This window comes from Cupressus sempervirens, chromosome 5 (assembly GCF_028749045.1).
Source record: "Cupressus sempervirens isolate cs-2001-9-10 chromosome 5, ASM2874904v1, whole genome shotgun sequence".
Lineage (NCBI taxonomy): Eukaryota > Viridiplantae > Streptophyta > Pinopsida > Cupressales > Cupressaceae > Cupressus > Cupressus sempervirens.
The window spans coordinates 254,980,893-254,997,378 of NC_143122.1; positions in this window are offsets into that span (position 1 = coordinate 254,980,893).

A 16,486-nucleotide genomic window follows, 5' to 3' on the forward strand; every position below is an offset into this window, starting at 1 on the left:
CCTGCATAAGTTACAAATGTCAGCATTATTACTATCTTTTTTAATGGGGAGTCTATCAAGCAAAACTAACCATTTAAAATATCTGATTTTAGGCTCAACAGGGCTTTTCCAGAGAATATCAAGGTAATTTTTCCAGACCTTGGCATCAAGAAAGGAATACCAAATAATGTTAATGTGATGAATAATATCTTCATTATGATCAATAATCATGTATATGTTTTTTGGCTTTGAGATTAGCCATGATGACCCCATATGGGCACTTACATTTCAAGTGTCTATGTGAATCCACATGAAAAATAGAAGGAAGGTTTTTAGATTACTTGAGAAATCATATTATAAGTCTTCTTGTGAGAATCAGGAATATTAAACTTTGATTTGAGCTCATCCCATTGAATGAGTTTATCTTGCTCAAGGACATCAACCAGCTGGGAAATACCTTTTTTTAACCCACAATCTGGCAGAGCATCCTTGGGAGAGGGCTAGGGGCTTACCATTCAGGTGTAAGTTCCACCAAATGGACCTTTCACCATGGAGCTACGTGTTACTATGAAACTCCTTATTGGTGATAAATTTTCGGACATGATCCCAAGTTCTCTAAATAAATTTGAAAACAACAGAGGTTGAACAATAACTAGGAAATTACCAATAATAATATCACAGAAGGGGAGATTTTAAGTTCTAGCTTTTTTAGGACAACCTCTCTCAATGTTATGTCTAACAAGCACCTTCCGAGGATTATTACCCTCTAGAGAGTGAAAGATCCATTTGGCAGAGAGGGCAATACCTTGAATCTTAACGTCTTTAAGCCCTAGCCCCCAAGGATTTTTTCAGTATGACACCAGTCCCACTTGACCGCATGCATCTTTCTATTACCTTTACCATCAAACCATAAAAAAAGTCTGATATCCTTCTGTATTTCTTAAATTTGGTAATTATTGAACATCCAAGTAGAAGAATAATAAATACTATAAGAAGACAACATGTTTTGACAAACTTGGATTCTACTAGCAAGAGATAAAGACCTATTATGCCATTTGTTAAGCTTCTTATCAATTTTTTCCCTAATCCAAGATAACATATCTTTAAGAGAGACTTCAACAGAAGTAGGAACAACAATGTACTTGATAATCTTTTTTCAATATTGCAATACTAATCGATACATGGTGTGTACACATCTATCTATTCTACTTTTATTAATTATCAACTATATTTTTTATTTTGCTCCACACCCTTTTTTGGTTCCCATATTATACGAGTTTGTTTATCTTACTATCAACCACATTAGCAATCTTAGCAACTTGCTCTTTAACACAATCCACATTCATATCCATAGAATAGATTTTCAAGGATCTATCCTTCCATCAAGTCCCTTGTTTAAATATTCTTTTATTTAAATTTTTTTTAAAAAAATTGTAATGATGAGCTTTTTCCTCTTTCTTTGAGTTTTGCAAGATCAAAATATATTGAAATTGATGACATGAATATATGTTAGTTGTGGTGCCCAACATAGTAGGATGAAAGAATGTCTTCCTCTTAGTACCATATTACATAGATATAAGAAGCCACATAAATGTCTCTTACCATTAATTCATTTTTATTATTTTCAATTATTGGAATAACACCTCCATAATGACCTTATCTATCATTACATTATAAAATACACATTAAAGTGAAATTCCCATTAAAAACTTGTATTCTTTCACCATGCCTAATTTGCAAATAGCAGTCTAAATTGTTTGGTATTATTATTTATTGGCATATTGTAGACAAAGCAGAGAAGACAAGAGTAATGGTGACAACTTTGTTAAAAGAGTAGGCCGAAACACTAGAGAGAGAAGCTCAATATTTGGAAATATTTTTCAGAATCTGCTATGCAATCTAGTAACTTTTAATTTGTGGGCATTCTTCTATCAATAACATGACTAATATTTATGCGATATTTTTTTAATTAATTATTTAAGAGTTAATCGAGTAACCACTATGGACTCTAACCCCATAGTTTATTTACGTGGCATTAGTATCCTTTCATACATACAAGGCATACTAACAAGTCAACTTACCCCTTGGTAGTCTTTTAGAACTCCAGACCCCTTAGTGAGTTTATGTGGTACCAATATCTTATTAATTCATTTTAAACCCATTTAATGAAATGTTACCACTTATTAGAATAACCTACAATGGGTTGACCACCAGCCTCTTTAGGGCCTCAGCCTCCATTGCAAGCCACTTCCCAACATGACATATAGATAACCTACCCTAAGCTCATCAAAAGAAAAAGACCACAAATGACCATAATGTAACTGGTCAAATAAATAGTATTGGCAAATGAGTGTCAACACACTTAACCATTTTCACTATGAGTGTCGAGCACACAATGTATGCCGAGTTAGAATTTCAATTAGTGCTATGTCACAGTTAGTGCCAAGCAGATAATAGTGTAATATGTGCCAAGCAATACAGGAAATGTTCATGTGCCGAGTGATCTAGAATTGTTCATGTGTCGAGTAACAGAATCATTTATACGATCAATAATTCAAAATTAACATGTGTCGAGCTATACATGATATAACAGGTGCTGAGCAAACCAAAAAACATAGTTGATGCCAAGCAATCTAGAAACAATATGTGTCGAGCATCAATAACACTACATGTGCCGACCAACACAAGATCAACATAAGATTTTGTGCCTTCACAAACTAAGATGTAAAATGGTTATGCATGACTCATAAGAAGATAAGGAGATAAGATCGAATCCTTCCATTCTCCTATGAATTCAACATGCATCCAATTAAAAAATTGGATATATCATGCAACCAATAGGTGAAAACAAAGGGTTTGAGTGGGAACATTCTAATCAAGGATGCACAATGAACTACAAGTTTTTATAAGGAGTACATGACACCATATCAAGAGTTGTTGAAGGAAGAAGAAGAAGTCGAGGTTATTACTAGGTTGTTGCAGAAAAGAGGTGTCAAGGACTTAGTGGAAAGGATAGCATCTACACATCCTGTTGATCAAAATAGAATAGGGGACACATTCAGAGATTAGATCTAGCAAAGATTAGATAGAGAAGAGCAAATCAAGTTCTTAAGATCAGTAATTTTATATTGCATACAATTAGGTTATATGTTCTAATACTCTTTGACAATTGTATTAGAAAGTTGAAATCCTATAGTGATAGGTTAGCTTAACAGCTAGGTAGGAGATCCTTTGGAGAAGGATAGGAGAGCCTTTGGAGAAGGCCATGAAAGTCCTATTAAGTTAGGTGGGTTTAACAACCTATATGTAAATCCTTTAACAAGGTGACACTTCATGTAAAGTGTTTGTAAAATCCTTTCAACAGGTCACATTTGACAGTGTGTAAAGCCTTTAACAGGGTAGATCTTTAATAGGGCAAACCATCAGAAGTGGTTGAACTCATTGCTACAGTAATTTTTGTGGGTGTCATCCCCACCCCAATTTTACCTTCTTATTCCTGGAGAGTTTCTGGGTCACCAAAATTGTTGTGTTATATGGTGTTGCATGCTCACTTTTCATGATTGTTTAAATGTCTATTTGCATGCATGTTAATTTTAGTTATATGATATTAAAGATTTTTTTTTTTAAAGGATAAAAAGGTAGTACTTTTGATTCACCCCCCCTCTCAGAAGAACTTTTCCCATTTAGGCATTCCAACAATTGGTATTAGAGCCAAGTTCTCTCAAGGAGAAGCCTAATAGCTTGGAGAAAAGATCAGAGGATGGAAGTCTTCAAACTTGGGAAGATCATTGACAATCAAGTGATTGATGTGCACCTCGCTCTACACAAAGTAGAGGAAGCCGGATTAGAGGAATTGAGGAAATCCTTTAAAAGAAGGAAGGATATAGCTATAGCTGAGAATGGCATATACTACAAGGAGATTGACACCACACAAGTATTTTCCAATAGAGATTCCAAAGAGTTTGATACAGATATAGCAAAACTAATGGCGAAAAATAGAGCAAAAGTAGAAGAGATAAGATCTCTTAAGATGGAACAAGAATCACAAACCATGATGCTATGTGAAATCACTAAACAAAAGAAAAGAGCAGTTGAAGACAGAGCTATGCTTGAAGATGACAAGAGAACCCTTGCAAACAGACTTTAGGAGAAGTCTACTGAACTTACAAATATCTCAAACATGTAGTTGGATACACTTAGCCAAATGATGAATGCTCATCATGAACTCAACATGAAAGACATTGAGATCTCTACTCTAAGAATGCAGAATGAACAATTGCAAAATGAGTTAAAAAAAGAGAAAGAGATAGTAGAGAACTTCAACAAGTCAAGTGAAGCTATCAAGCACTTTGATCAATTGCTAAAATCACCAAAATCAAACCATGATACATTAGGACTTGGATTCACTAGTACTGAAGAACGTGAAATAGAAAAGAGTGTTGAGCAAAGGAGTGACAAAGGTAAGAACTCAAAACCCACTTGTCATTACTATAATAAGAAAGCGCATACTGCTAATGTTTGCAAGAGTAGAAAGATTAATCCGTAGAACATACCTAAAAGCAAAGGGTATTGTCACAAGTGCAACATGCAAGGACATCTAACATAAGATTGCAGGACAAAATTTGTAAGGACACAAATATTCGATGGTTACTGCTACAATTGCAAGAAGTATGGACATAGAGCCTTTGAGTGCAGATCAAAGCCTATGTGGGCACCAAATCAACATGCAAGGAGGAACAACTATGCACACCATTACAATTGGGACTACAATACAAGGCAAAGTTGTCACTACTATCAAGAATATGGTCACGTACCTCAGAATTGCATTAGAACACATTTCAAGGGGAACTATAGCAGATGGTTGAATCAGTCCACATGTTTTAGTTGCTTGAAGACTGGACATGTCAGCAAGAACTGTCCAACAAAGGCCAAGGCACCCAAGACTAAAGTTAACAAGGGCAAAGAAAAGGTTGATGTTGAACACATCAAGGCAGATATGAAGAAAACACGACAAAGAAGAGATGGACAAAGTACATCAAATGGAGGGGTCACTTCACCCAAGAGGTCAAGTGATCACACCTCAACCAACTAAGCACTAGATAAGCTTATGGGCTGATACATATAAAGGTGTGTCATACATCAGCTCAAAATAAGATAGAAGCACAAAAAAGAGGAAATTTTCATGAGTTAAGATGCCAAGAGAAAATTTGGAAGATGATGCCGAGTTACCTTTGGTTGCTGATTAAAACTCTAGTGCATGCCGAGTTGAACAGTCTAGTTGCTACCGAGTAAGACTTGATAGTGGTTGCTAAGCAATTGATAAGGTCAGTAGATGTCGAGTGAGTTAAATAGAATGGATGGTAAGTTGAAAAATATTTTGGAAGCCAAGTGATAGTTGCATGCACAAAATGCAATAAACGCTAGGTTTCAAGCCTAATAAAAGTAAAAATCATTCATTTTTTAATCATTCAAACGAAGAGCAAATACGAGTAGAGCGACCTGGAAATTTCCCAGTGATCAAGAGGCAATTTGCAGCAATCTAACAACTACCCAACTCAATTCCATCGATTTTCCAGGTATTTTATTCAAGTGTCTAGCTATGCAGTTTGTAAAATTTGTTTAAACAGTAAACCTTAGTTTAGTTAGCCATGGCATCTAGTTCTAAGTTGGCAAAGGGAAAGGAAGGATTAGAAATCTGGTTGGTCAATAATGAAATGAAACAACTCGAGTTTCGACCCATCCCAGAGGTTGCATACAAAAATGATCCTTCTTGTGCCCTATCTATGATCCCTAAAAAGGTAGTAACGGTTCAGGATGTACGCAAGTGCTATAACTGTAAGATAGGGGAAATAGGTGATTTGGAAATTGCAAATGCATATGAGAAGCTGTAAATTATAATTATTAGTTATTAATTATAATATTTATAAACTTATAAATAAAATAATATTAAAATATATTAAAAACTATAATTATAAATTATATTTAATAAAATAATAATTATATTAAAAAATAATAAAAAGTTAAACCATAATTCATACCATGCATTTAAAAAAGTGATCCCACATGGGATGGCCGAATAAGGTGCAACTACTTTGGCAGCTCGCTGCCTCATTTAGCAGTGGTTTGCTATCGCAACTGGGGGGGGGGGGGGGGGGGGAGGGGGAGTTATATATATATATATATATATATATATATATATATATATATATATATATATTAAAATTTTAAAATTTTAAAAGCATAAAACAAAACAACACCCCCTCCTATTAAATTTGCAACCCAAATTTTCATGGGTGATTACAAAACACTGTCTTATTGTATATAATTATCACACTAAAATTATACTATGGTAATTTTATACTATATATTTTGCTTAGAATTTAATTAACCCAATATATTCAATAGGAAAAATATGGACAATCGATTGAATTTGTATATTAAATTTGATTCTTTTCCAAACCTACTCTCATTGAAATCAATTAAAAACACTGATCTTTAAACTTTACAAGATGAGGGTTTTAAACCATCAAATTGCTTACAAAGGTTTCCAAAAATGAAGAACAACCAAATTCATACACAAGGGTTTCAAATCATCAAATTTCTTACAGAGGTTTCCAAAAATAGATTTATAGACATGAAGAAGACAAGAATTTGAAGAACATAAAATTATTGCACAAAATCCCACAAGATCCTACCTGGATTTGAAGCTAAAACAATAGATTCTCAAAACTCACAATCCAAACCCTTTCTCTTTTTGAAAAACCTTTTCCTCAAAAATTGCTCCTCCAAAACCTAGTTCTTGCAAAATGAGCTCTAGATCTCTGATAAAGAGTTCTCCCCTAATTTAGGGCTTTGATTGTGCAATCACGCAAGAAGACTCATTGATCTTTAACTGATATTATATTTTAATTTCATACACAACCTTTTTTCCTTTTAACTAAAATGCCTTTATTAAATACTTTCTTTCTCTATGAGGCAAGAGCCTACAACGCATCGGTAAATTGTGAGCCTCTCATCGGAGAGGTCTTGGGTTCGAATCTACTCGCTATTAACACATAGGCTTCGACTGTTTACCTATCAAAAAATAAAAATAAAAAATCTTTCTCTCTATAATTAATTACGAGACGTTTTAATATTATATTTATTAATTTACCTAATAATATTATTTAGAGTTTATTATTAAAATGAAACTCCTAAATAATTATTAAATTTTGATTGGTAATATCTATTTGTATTGATATTGATAAATAGAGTACATTATGGAAATAAGGCTTTGAGCCTTACATTTTAAGCTACACTTGTCCTTACATATACCATTAGATAAACAAAATATAGAGCATTAACACTCTGAAAGTACAAACACCCACCCATACATAATTCAATTTTTATAACAAAAAGAAGCCTCGCCACCTCTGTTGTCAACTACTCCTTGAACTAGTTTGTTGCTTCCTCGCAAGTCAAAGTTGGGGTAGCATGATCATACTTCATCAATAATCTCTAACCCATCCTGCGACAACTTCCACTATCTTTTCCCTCATCCAAAAGCAAAGATGCATCAACCCACATTCCCTTTGTTGTGGATGCCGCCTCATTCAGTTGAGGTTTCTTCACAATCTGATGGTGAAGTTGTTGTCCAGGGGCCAAAGAGCTCTTCCTTGGTGTGGCCTTCATAAAACCTTACCCCTCCTCCTTTGTCAACAAAATATTCTCAACTAGGTATTCCGTGATTATTTTCCATCCCTTTTCTGCTATGGGGATATGAATGCCCTACTGATTTGAAGATGACCACACCACCAATGGTTGAATGGAGGAGTCCCCACCTCCAATCAGCTGCCAGGGTTTAGTACCCATTTCAATTCCAACACCCAGAACAACTCGCTCAATTATTTTATCTAGTTCTAGAAGCCATTATCTGTTGACGCTTGTAGCCACAACTTGACGAACCTCATCTTTCAGTCCCCCCGCCATCAAAGCCAATGCCACATCCAAATTTTAACTCCTCTTATAGAAATCATCCAAATACTCTAGCCCAAATAACTGTTGAACTCCTTTCAAAAAGCTCAGGTGATTGATAACAAAGATGTGTTTCATGTGTCGTGTAGACATCTGGCCTTCATAGGTCTATATCTGCAAATTTAAACCAAGAGCAAAATTCATCTCCATTTTTGTCTTAGAGAAAAATAATGATCTTTCCCTACATTCAGCCTAAATTTAACCTCCTCAAAACTCTTTGGAACAAAGTACCGAAGCAAACCAAACACTCCTTTGACACGTCTGAGGGATACCTTGGTAACATGGAAATCTTTGCTTACCTCAGGATGATTAATGTCCTTGTGAGTTGAAATCATGATACCATTCCTTTTAGACTCTGAATTGAGGTACCATGAGTCGATTATTAAATCTAATGGACATCAAATTTACTCTCCAAGGTGACAGGAGTCCTCAAAATTTTCATATTGAGGACCCAATGTTGAATTGGAAACTAAATTGCCTAGCCAATCTGCCACTCTATTTGCTTCCCTGAAGCAATGTGAAACTTTAAAATCCTCAAAGTCCAAAAGCAACTCCATGATGTGTTGTATACTTTGATCCGTATACCATGTCTCCATCTTTCCTTTCTTAATGCCATTGATATTGATTTCTGAGTCTCCTTCCAAATATATATGTTGACATCTAATTTTTACACCTAACCCCAAAGCATTCTGGGCAACAAAATATTCTGCAATATTATTTGTACCATTTAACAATCGTTTGGTTGTAAACACAATTATATTTCCTTTATGATCTCTTTCCACACATCCACACCCCAATACACTTGGGTTACCCCTTGCCACACCGTCAAAGTTAATTTTGACCCATCCCTCCTTTGGAGGTATCCATAACACCTTATCCCTTTTCGAGATTCGATTAACCCCAATACACCCATGAATGGGTCATCATCTCCTAAATAATTATTATTAAATTAAATAAATATAATTATGCCAAAATTAGAACTTTAATAAAACATTTCAACTTAATTCTTTTATTTATTTAATTAATTAATTAATTAAATAAAATTAAATATTAAAATTTCTTTATAAAATTTCCATCAAATTAAATCGTTAAATTATATTTTAATTTGATTTAATTATAACAGAAAATTATTACAGACCTACAAAACCAAATACAAAAACCCATCATAAATTACAAAATATCAAAACAAACTCTAGGGTCAAAATCATGAATTCACGTCACTTGACAAATTCAAAAAGGTAAAACTAACTCAAATACTTGTCCTATTTTCTAGGACAATTGGTTTAGGTTAGGATTTGGACTCAAGAGTTATCTCCTAACTTATACCATTGAGATACTGCGATAGGGTACGCTCATCCTGGCAATTAAGGGAAGTCGATACTCGGTACTTGCAATCTGCATAAAATTTATGCATGTACATACTCATATATTCTAAACTAAATAGGCAATGACATGAAGTGGTGTATCGTGTAGATCCTAACTAGTAGGTGACTACAACTCCTTTCCTCGACCACATCATGAACATCAATCATACAGTAAAATAGACAGGTACACCATACACATGCAAGTGTGGGGTACGTAACCATATAAAGAACATATAAATCATTCATCTACTTTCATCATGAGATAACTAAAAATCACTAAAGGAACATACATGTATCATCATCAAAATAATCATAAATACATGAAATAATTGAGTAACTCATCGCATAAATCAATGGAGTATGAGATACATTTAATCTAATCTAGTAACCAAGTATCACTAATCATAAAACATAATCATAAAACTGGCCTAAAAGAATTCGACAATACAATGAATAAAGTCAACTTGGGGTAGGCATTACATCCACTCCACCTAGACTTAGGCTTATTCCTGGAAGCCTACAAGAAAGATGAAACTAAACTATGGGTAGGCATTACATCAAGCCTCTCATAGATTGAATGACTACATGGACATTGAAAATAGCTATTGGCAGGAAAACTCTAAGGCACTTATAAATAATACTTCGAATGTAAAATTAAAAAGTATGGGATTCAAACATTTCTATGCTAATGTGCTTACTCTGCTACTATATCTTGCATATCCATCACTCATAGCATTCTATGAGATGGCACTTGTTTTAGGAAACTATGCAAAATAATTCACATTCCTATTTTGGGGAAATGTTGGCATAATTTTTGGATTCTAGTGCTACCCATACCAATTGCATTTTCTTGAAAGCTTCTAAGTTTGCACACCTTGTCAATATTTTCCATACACTCTGGTCTTTGAAATTAAAATGTATTTGTAAGAAATTGCTAAATAAAGTGTCCCTCTCTGAGTTTGGTCCACAGTCTATACCTTTTTGGGACCAAAGAAGTTTTGCATTTACATTCATAAATATCGGACCTATTTTCTCATGTCATATGTATGAATGTGGAATGATGCTTTTATTTATTTATTTTTTAATAAAATTTTCTTAATTACCTTTGTTCATAATTGTATGAGACTTCAAAACCTTCACTTTCAATCCAGAAGACAAATTAAGTCATTGTATTCTATGCTTATTCACTATGGAAGAGTCTATAGAGATGATATTGAGAATAATCTCTATTAAATTAGAACTAATTTATGTGATAAAGACAAAGTGTAAAGATGTTAGAATAAAGTTATTAGAAGAAATCAAAATCAATGTTAGAATAGTATAGTGTACCATCAAAACCGTTATACACTTCATTCATAAATAATAAATTTAATTTCAATGACAAGAAATACATGACACAAATAATGTATAATCGTACCAAAATGATTGTTAAGCACCTGAATAATCAATTGAAAATAATATAATAATATAAATAAATATTTAATATAATATTTAAAATTATAAAAGGTAAGAGCCTACAACATAGTGGTAACTTGTGAGCCTCTCACGTGGGAGGTCTTGGGTTCAAATTTCCTTAACACATAAAAATAATTAATTACAACAAATAACAATAATTAATCTAGGCTTCGACCGTTTACCAATTAAAATAATAATAATTTAAATTCTTTAGAAAAAAAACAAATAATAATTAAAAACGTTAATTAGATTCATAATAAATTATGACCATAATATGTGTCCAATCCACACTATTATTTATTATCCGTGCTTGAAATGGATATATGCATACCTAGAATCTTGCTAAACTTTAGCCTTAGTATACACAAATAGGGTATTAATATACAACACATCAATTCATTGATATGTTCTAGCTTTAAGTTTTCCCTAAGCCTACATTTAGTAGATCTACATTTGACAGTCAAATGGAAGTTGCAAACTTCTCTAAACAAGGAAGTGCTACAGTTTAAACATAATTTGAACTAGAAGTTTTCATTGTCCAAGGAATATAATGAAAAATATAAAAAGTGCAAGTTGTATGTAAAACTTGGAATAGAGATGACTTCCTATATTTATAAGTGACAAAATAGTTTGTTTAAATTGATATCCTTGGCCAGCAATATTGGAATTTTTACAATGTATATGAAAATGGAACTCGCTTGATGAGGACCCCTTAGGCTCTTGTGAAGTAATCTTTATATGAGCATTCCTCTTTTTATGTGGCAACCTAATAATCAATACATAGAGCTCTTGTGCTTGAGACACAAACAATATCTTATAAAAAAAATAGAGCCAAAGGATTATTTCATTTCATACAATTAGTTCAAATCTAAGAAGGTACTTGTCCATGTTGATGTACAAAATGACTCCAATATTTGGGGTAGTTCTAAGGTGTTAATGTTAGTAACAAGAATATAACACATATGCAAAACTTGTAAGAGAAAATAAATCTTCAATATATGTGATGACAGTCAGTTGGAAAATTCACTAGTTGGAATTTGGCAAATGATTTGTCCCAATTAACCTATGTTGGTTACAGACACAACATTGACTTACAAAGACCCAATACTAGCTTATCTACTGTAATTTAAGTTTCTAGGAATTATCAATGATGGTTGCAAATGCAAAGATAGAAGGAACAAAAAATTCATGAACTTGGATTTTACATGATACAATTGTATTTCATTTTTCTCTCACAACCAACTATTTGTTTTTCTTGTTTTGAAATGATGATCTAGATGTTATGAAGTGGAATAAACATGGGTTGTCGAAACCAAGTATATGATTTGTGTGTGAATTTTGTTTTGAAAAGTGTGACTTTGGTATTTGGTCATAAAATGAGATAGACGGGGATATTGAGCATTTTAGTGAGTTCATCAGTGTCATCACATTGTGCAATAGCAAGCGGGAGATATCAGTCGTTCATAACAATTGTGTGCAACCGTGGAAGCATTTTATCCATAGTCTCATGCATTACTTTTGTCATTTACACAAGGGCTCAGTGGGTAAGGATTGTAATAAATAAATGGCCTATTCCTACTTAATATGCATGAACGAAAAATAGAAAAAAATGTGTGGACTAGATACCTTCAATCATCTTGCATGATTGAGAAGGAGTCTTAACCTTCCATTTCTTATTTGAGGTCAATCATTTCATATATGAGATGCCTTCAGCATAATAGTTGGATATTTTTAGAGAAGAGTATAAAATAAAGTTTATTAATTTTTAACTTAAATTTATTAGGTAAAAGGCTTATGGCCATATATTATTAAATTGTTTTTTGCTAAACATTTTTTCTTCAATCATTCCTTCTTAATTGTCATTAGTAAAATATTCTTCTTTGAAAGGAGTCATAGATTCGATTGTCCTTGATCTTGTTTCTTACTAAAAAATTCTATACTTTGGAAATGAACAACTGTTAAAATAGACACCGAAAAAGAGTACATTTGACATGTATGCCTTTTGATAATAATTGTCTATTATTTTATAAGCCTATAATTTAAATTTAAATGAAAAAAATCCTAAATTATAACGTGTATTTGATACTTTTTAACATTCAATTAAGCACAAGAGTCTGATTACCAAATATTTGTTCAGCCCATAGGTGAACAGGAAAGAAACATATAACTTAACAATGTAAAATATTATTTACTCATCAAATGATTCTTCACATAACAATAGTGTTCCATACATTGATGCCAAATACATAAGTGCAAGCCATATTTATAACATCTAACACGGTGTCAATGAAATGACACAATTGTGTTTGTACCAATAATCGTCTAACTACCCAGTTTGTTGGACAACATTATCCCCCCAAACAAGAAAAGTTGTCTTGTATCGACTCAAAACTAAAAAAATTAGGAGACAACATACAAACATAGAATGGACATAGACTAGGAAAAGATTCTGTCCCTAAAGTGTTCAGTTGCTGGCGCAATTCATAAACTTGATCAGTGCGTATATGTAAGTCCTTATGCGTCTGTGTGTTAACTTCCACCGCCTCCTTCAGGAGAAATGTTGCCTCCATGGCCCGAGTCCAAGCCACCTACAATCCTTGTTTGGCATTTTGTTTTGCAAGAGCGTTGCTCACTCAACTATCCATACTGCCTATTGGCTAACCAATTCAATAGCCAACTTCTCTCGACCTTCCACCTCGACTGCCTTGGACCTCACAGCTGCAACCCTTTCTACTTCCTTATCTACCTCTATATGTCAATGAGCATAGTAGACATCTTTATATGCCCCTACTATCTCATCTGCAAGTTTCTCCATAACAATGTTGCTAGTTTCCAACTTAGGCTATGTAGTCCAATCAACCAACATCTCTAGTGTTTCCATGGATGGAAATCCTCTGGCCTCAAAGAAAGAGCAAAAATGATACAAACAACCCCTCTGAATATAGGCTCAGACCAACTGCAACTCCCTTCTATGGGTTAAAGCCTATTGCCCAATAATTCAACCTCTCTCTAACACAACCTCCATGGCTCTGATATATGCTATGAATCTCTCCTCATATGACCCATAATTCAGTCTGTCCTCAGTGTTGACATCTTTCTCCATCTATGTATCCATCTCCACCTCTTTTGTAGTAGACACATCTACTTCCAGTGTGACCTCCTCATCTTTGGGTGCATCCTCTGACTATGGTACTCTCAACTCGTGTGGCACTAGAATGACAACTACTCTTGGGGATACCTTTCCCTACCTCATGGACTAAATGGAGGAACCAACATCTAAAGGAATGAGTCAAAATTATTGTCTCAAGAATGCACTGGCTTGGGCCATCACCTCAACATCTTCTGGTTGTGTTGTCTGGGTCATTCCAACACTCTCAACCTCTGGTTGGGTTAACTATGTTGGTTGTACTAGTTAGGCCACACTCATGGGTTCAGCCAACAAGTATGAATTTATGGTGACAAAAACCTTTGAGATGATCATGTCTAGTCAAACTTGAGGCTCAGGCTTCAGTGCTTGCATCTCCACTAACCCTGTTGTTGGCATTGCTGCTACTAATTCTAGTGTGATTGGATCTATTGAAACATTTTATGGAGTCATAACATCTATTGTTTTTGTTATGGTCATGGGTGGAGTCATGACAAATAGCGCATGCCTGTGGCCAAATGGAGGAATAAGGGGCATTAGGGGTAGCTATCAAGTGTGTCAAAGTCGGCAACTAGGGAGGAGTGAAAAGTGTGGATCCTCCAATTGTCACATCATTCCTAGCCTTTACCAAGGTACTCTCTTCCACTGAATTAGTCCCATTACCCTCCATGGTATCCTCTTATCCATTGTCAGTGTCATTGTACACATCTAAGCCCTGTAATACCCTCTTTTGGTTGACCACTATGCCACTCGTATCCAAATACCTCCAGTAGAATACTAAGGGTTCTCCTAGCACTAGTTTTCCTCTCAGTGGGACTTCAAACTTGTCTACTAGAATTTGATGGAGTGTTGCTTCCATAAACAAACCGATGGCATGAGGCAACATATAGAATGTCTGATGATGCAATGTCATGAATTCCTCCATTCTATCTACAAGGATGGTGGCCCAATCATATATCATACCATTCATGATGTCATTTATGAAGGTAATATAAGGCAGGGAAATATTTGAAGCCTTACTCACCCCAGATAACCTACTCTTTATCACATCCATAATACATCTCCAATTGCCTTCCTAGGTGAAGTCTTGCCATAGTCCTTGACTTTTAGTACCCCGTACAACCAACTTAAATTCCTCTGGTGTAAGGTCACGTTCCACCAACTTCACCCAATACTCCTTGCATTATTGGGGTAGTTTATGGTTTGTGGTCACCACTTTGTAACCTCCTTGGCTAGGAATGCCAAGAACCCAACTGGAATCTCAAGATTTTAAGGAGACTGTCATCTGATGCTTTTTGTATACAAATGTACTTGTTTTGTTGTGTTTTTTGTATGTTTCAATCATAGTTCTTAATATAATCTCAAACAACTATATGAAAAACACCAGAAGTTGTATCTCCCAATGTACTTGCACATAGATTAGAATTTATTTCATGAGGTTTGTGTCACTCATTTCCTGCCACCATCTATGGCACTTACTGTTAGGATAAGACCATGGATAGAAATAAAAACTACATGCAAATATAACCAATAACAGAAAATAATAGATCACACAAAAATGAACACAAGGCACCAAGATTTAACGTGGTTCTCCCAATCCCTAGGCTACATCCACCAAACTGCAAGTCCAATATTATTACAATCCAGTGATTACAACTTGAGTACAATCCCTAATCCCTTACAACTCAATATCATTGCAAGAAGCAATTTTGCATCACAACTTAATGAAAAATATCTAACCCTAAACACTTTTATACAAGTATTTTATGTCATTTTAGGGTTACAATATTTCGGCCATATGTTGACCATATGTTAGCTACAACGTCGACCATGGCCCAAATTTTTTTTTTCAGGGCGAAGCCCCAAACCCCAAAGAATTTATGAAGTATATACAGTACTTTCTTGATCAATCACCACAATCTAACAATCTCCCACTTGGGGACTAATCAGGCTCCACACTAAACAACAATCTCCCACTTGGAGACTGATCTTGTAGCAATACCACGACCACATGGGGCTCCCACTAGATCAAACCACCCTAGACTCTACTATTCTTTTATTCATGTTCAGTCTAAAAGACCAACCTAAGCTGAAGAGGAGTTCAACTTCTCCCTTGTTACAACCTTTGTCAACATATCTGCTAGATTGTCATTTGTATGTATCTTCTCCAGCTTTAACTGTCCATCCTCCAAAATTGATCGAATGAAATGGTACCGCAAATGTATGTGTTTGGTCTTAGAATGCAGAGCTGAATTCTTCACAAGATGAATGGCACTTTGACTATCTGGGAACAAATAATTATCCATCTGAGGATGTCCCAATTCTTCTAAGAAGAACTGAAGCCATATCATCTCCTTGGCTGCCTCTATAGCAGTAACATACTCTACCTCTATAGTGGATAGAGCATTAATCTTCTGTAACCTAGAAACCCAGCTCACGGCTGCCCCACCAACAGTAAAGACATAACCTGTAGTACTCCACCTAGTATCAATATCCCCTGCCAAATCTGAGTCAACATAGCCCTATAAAT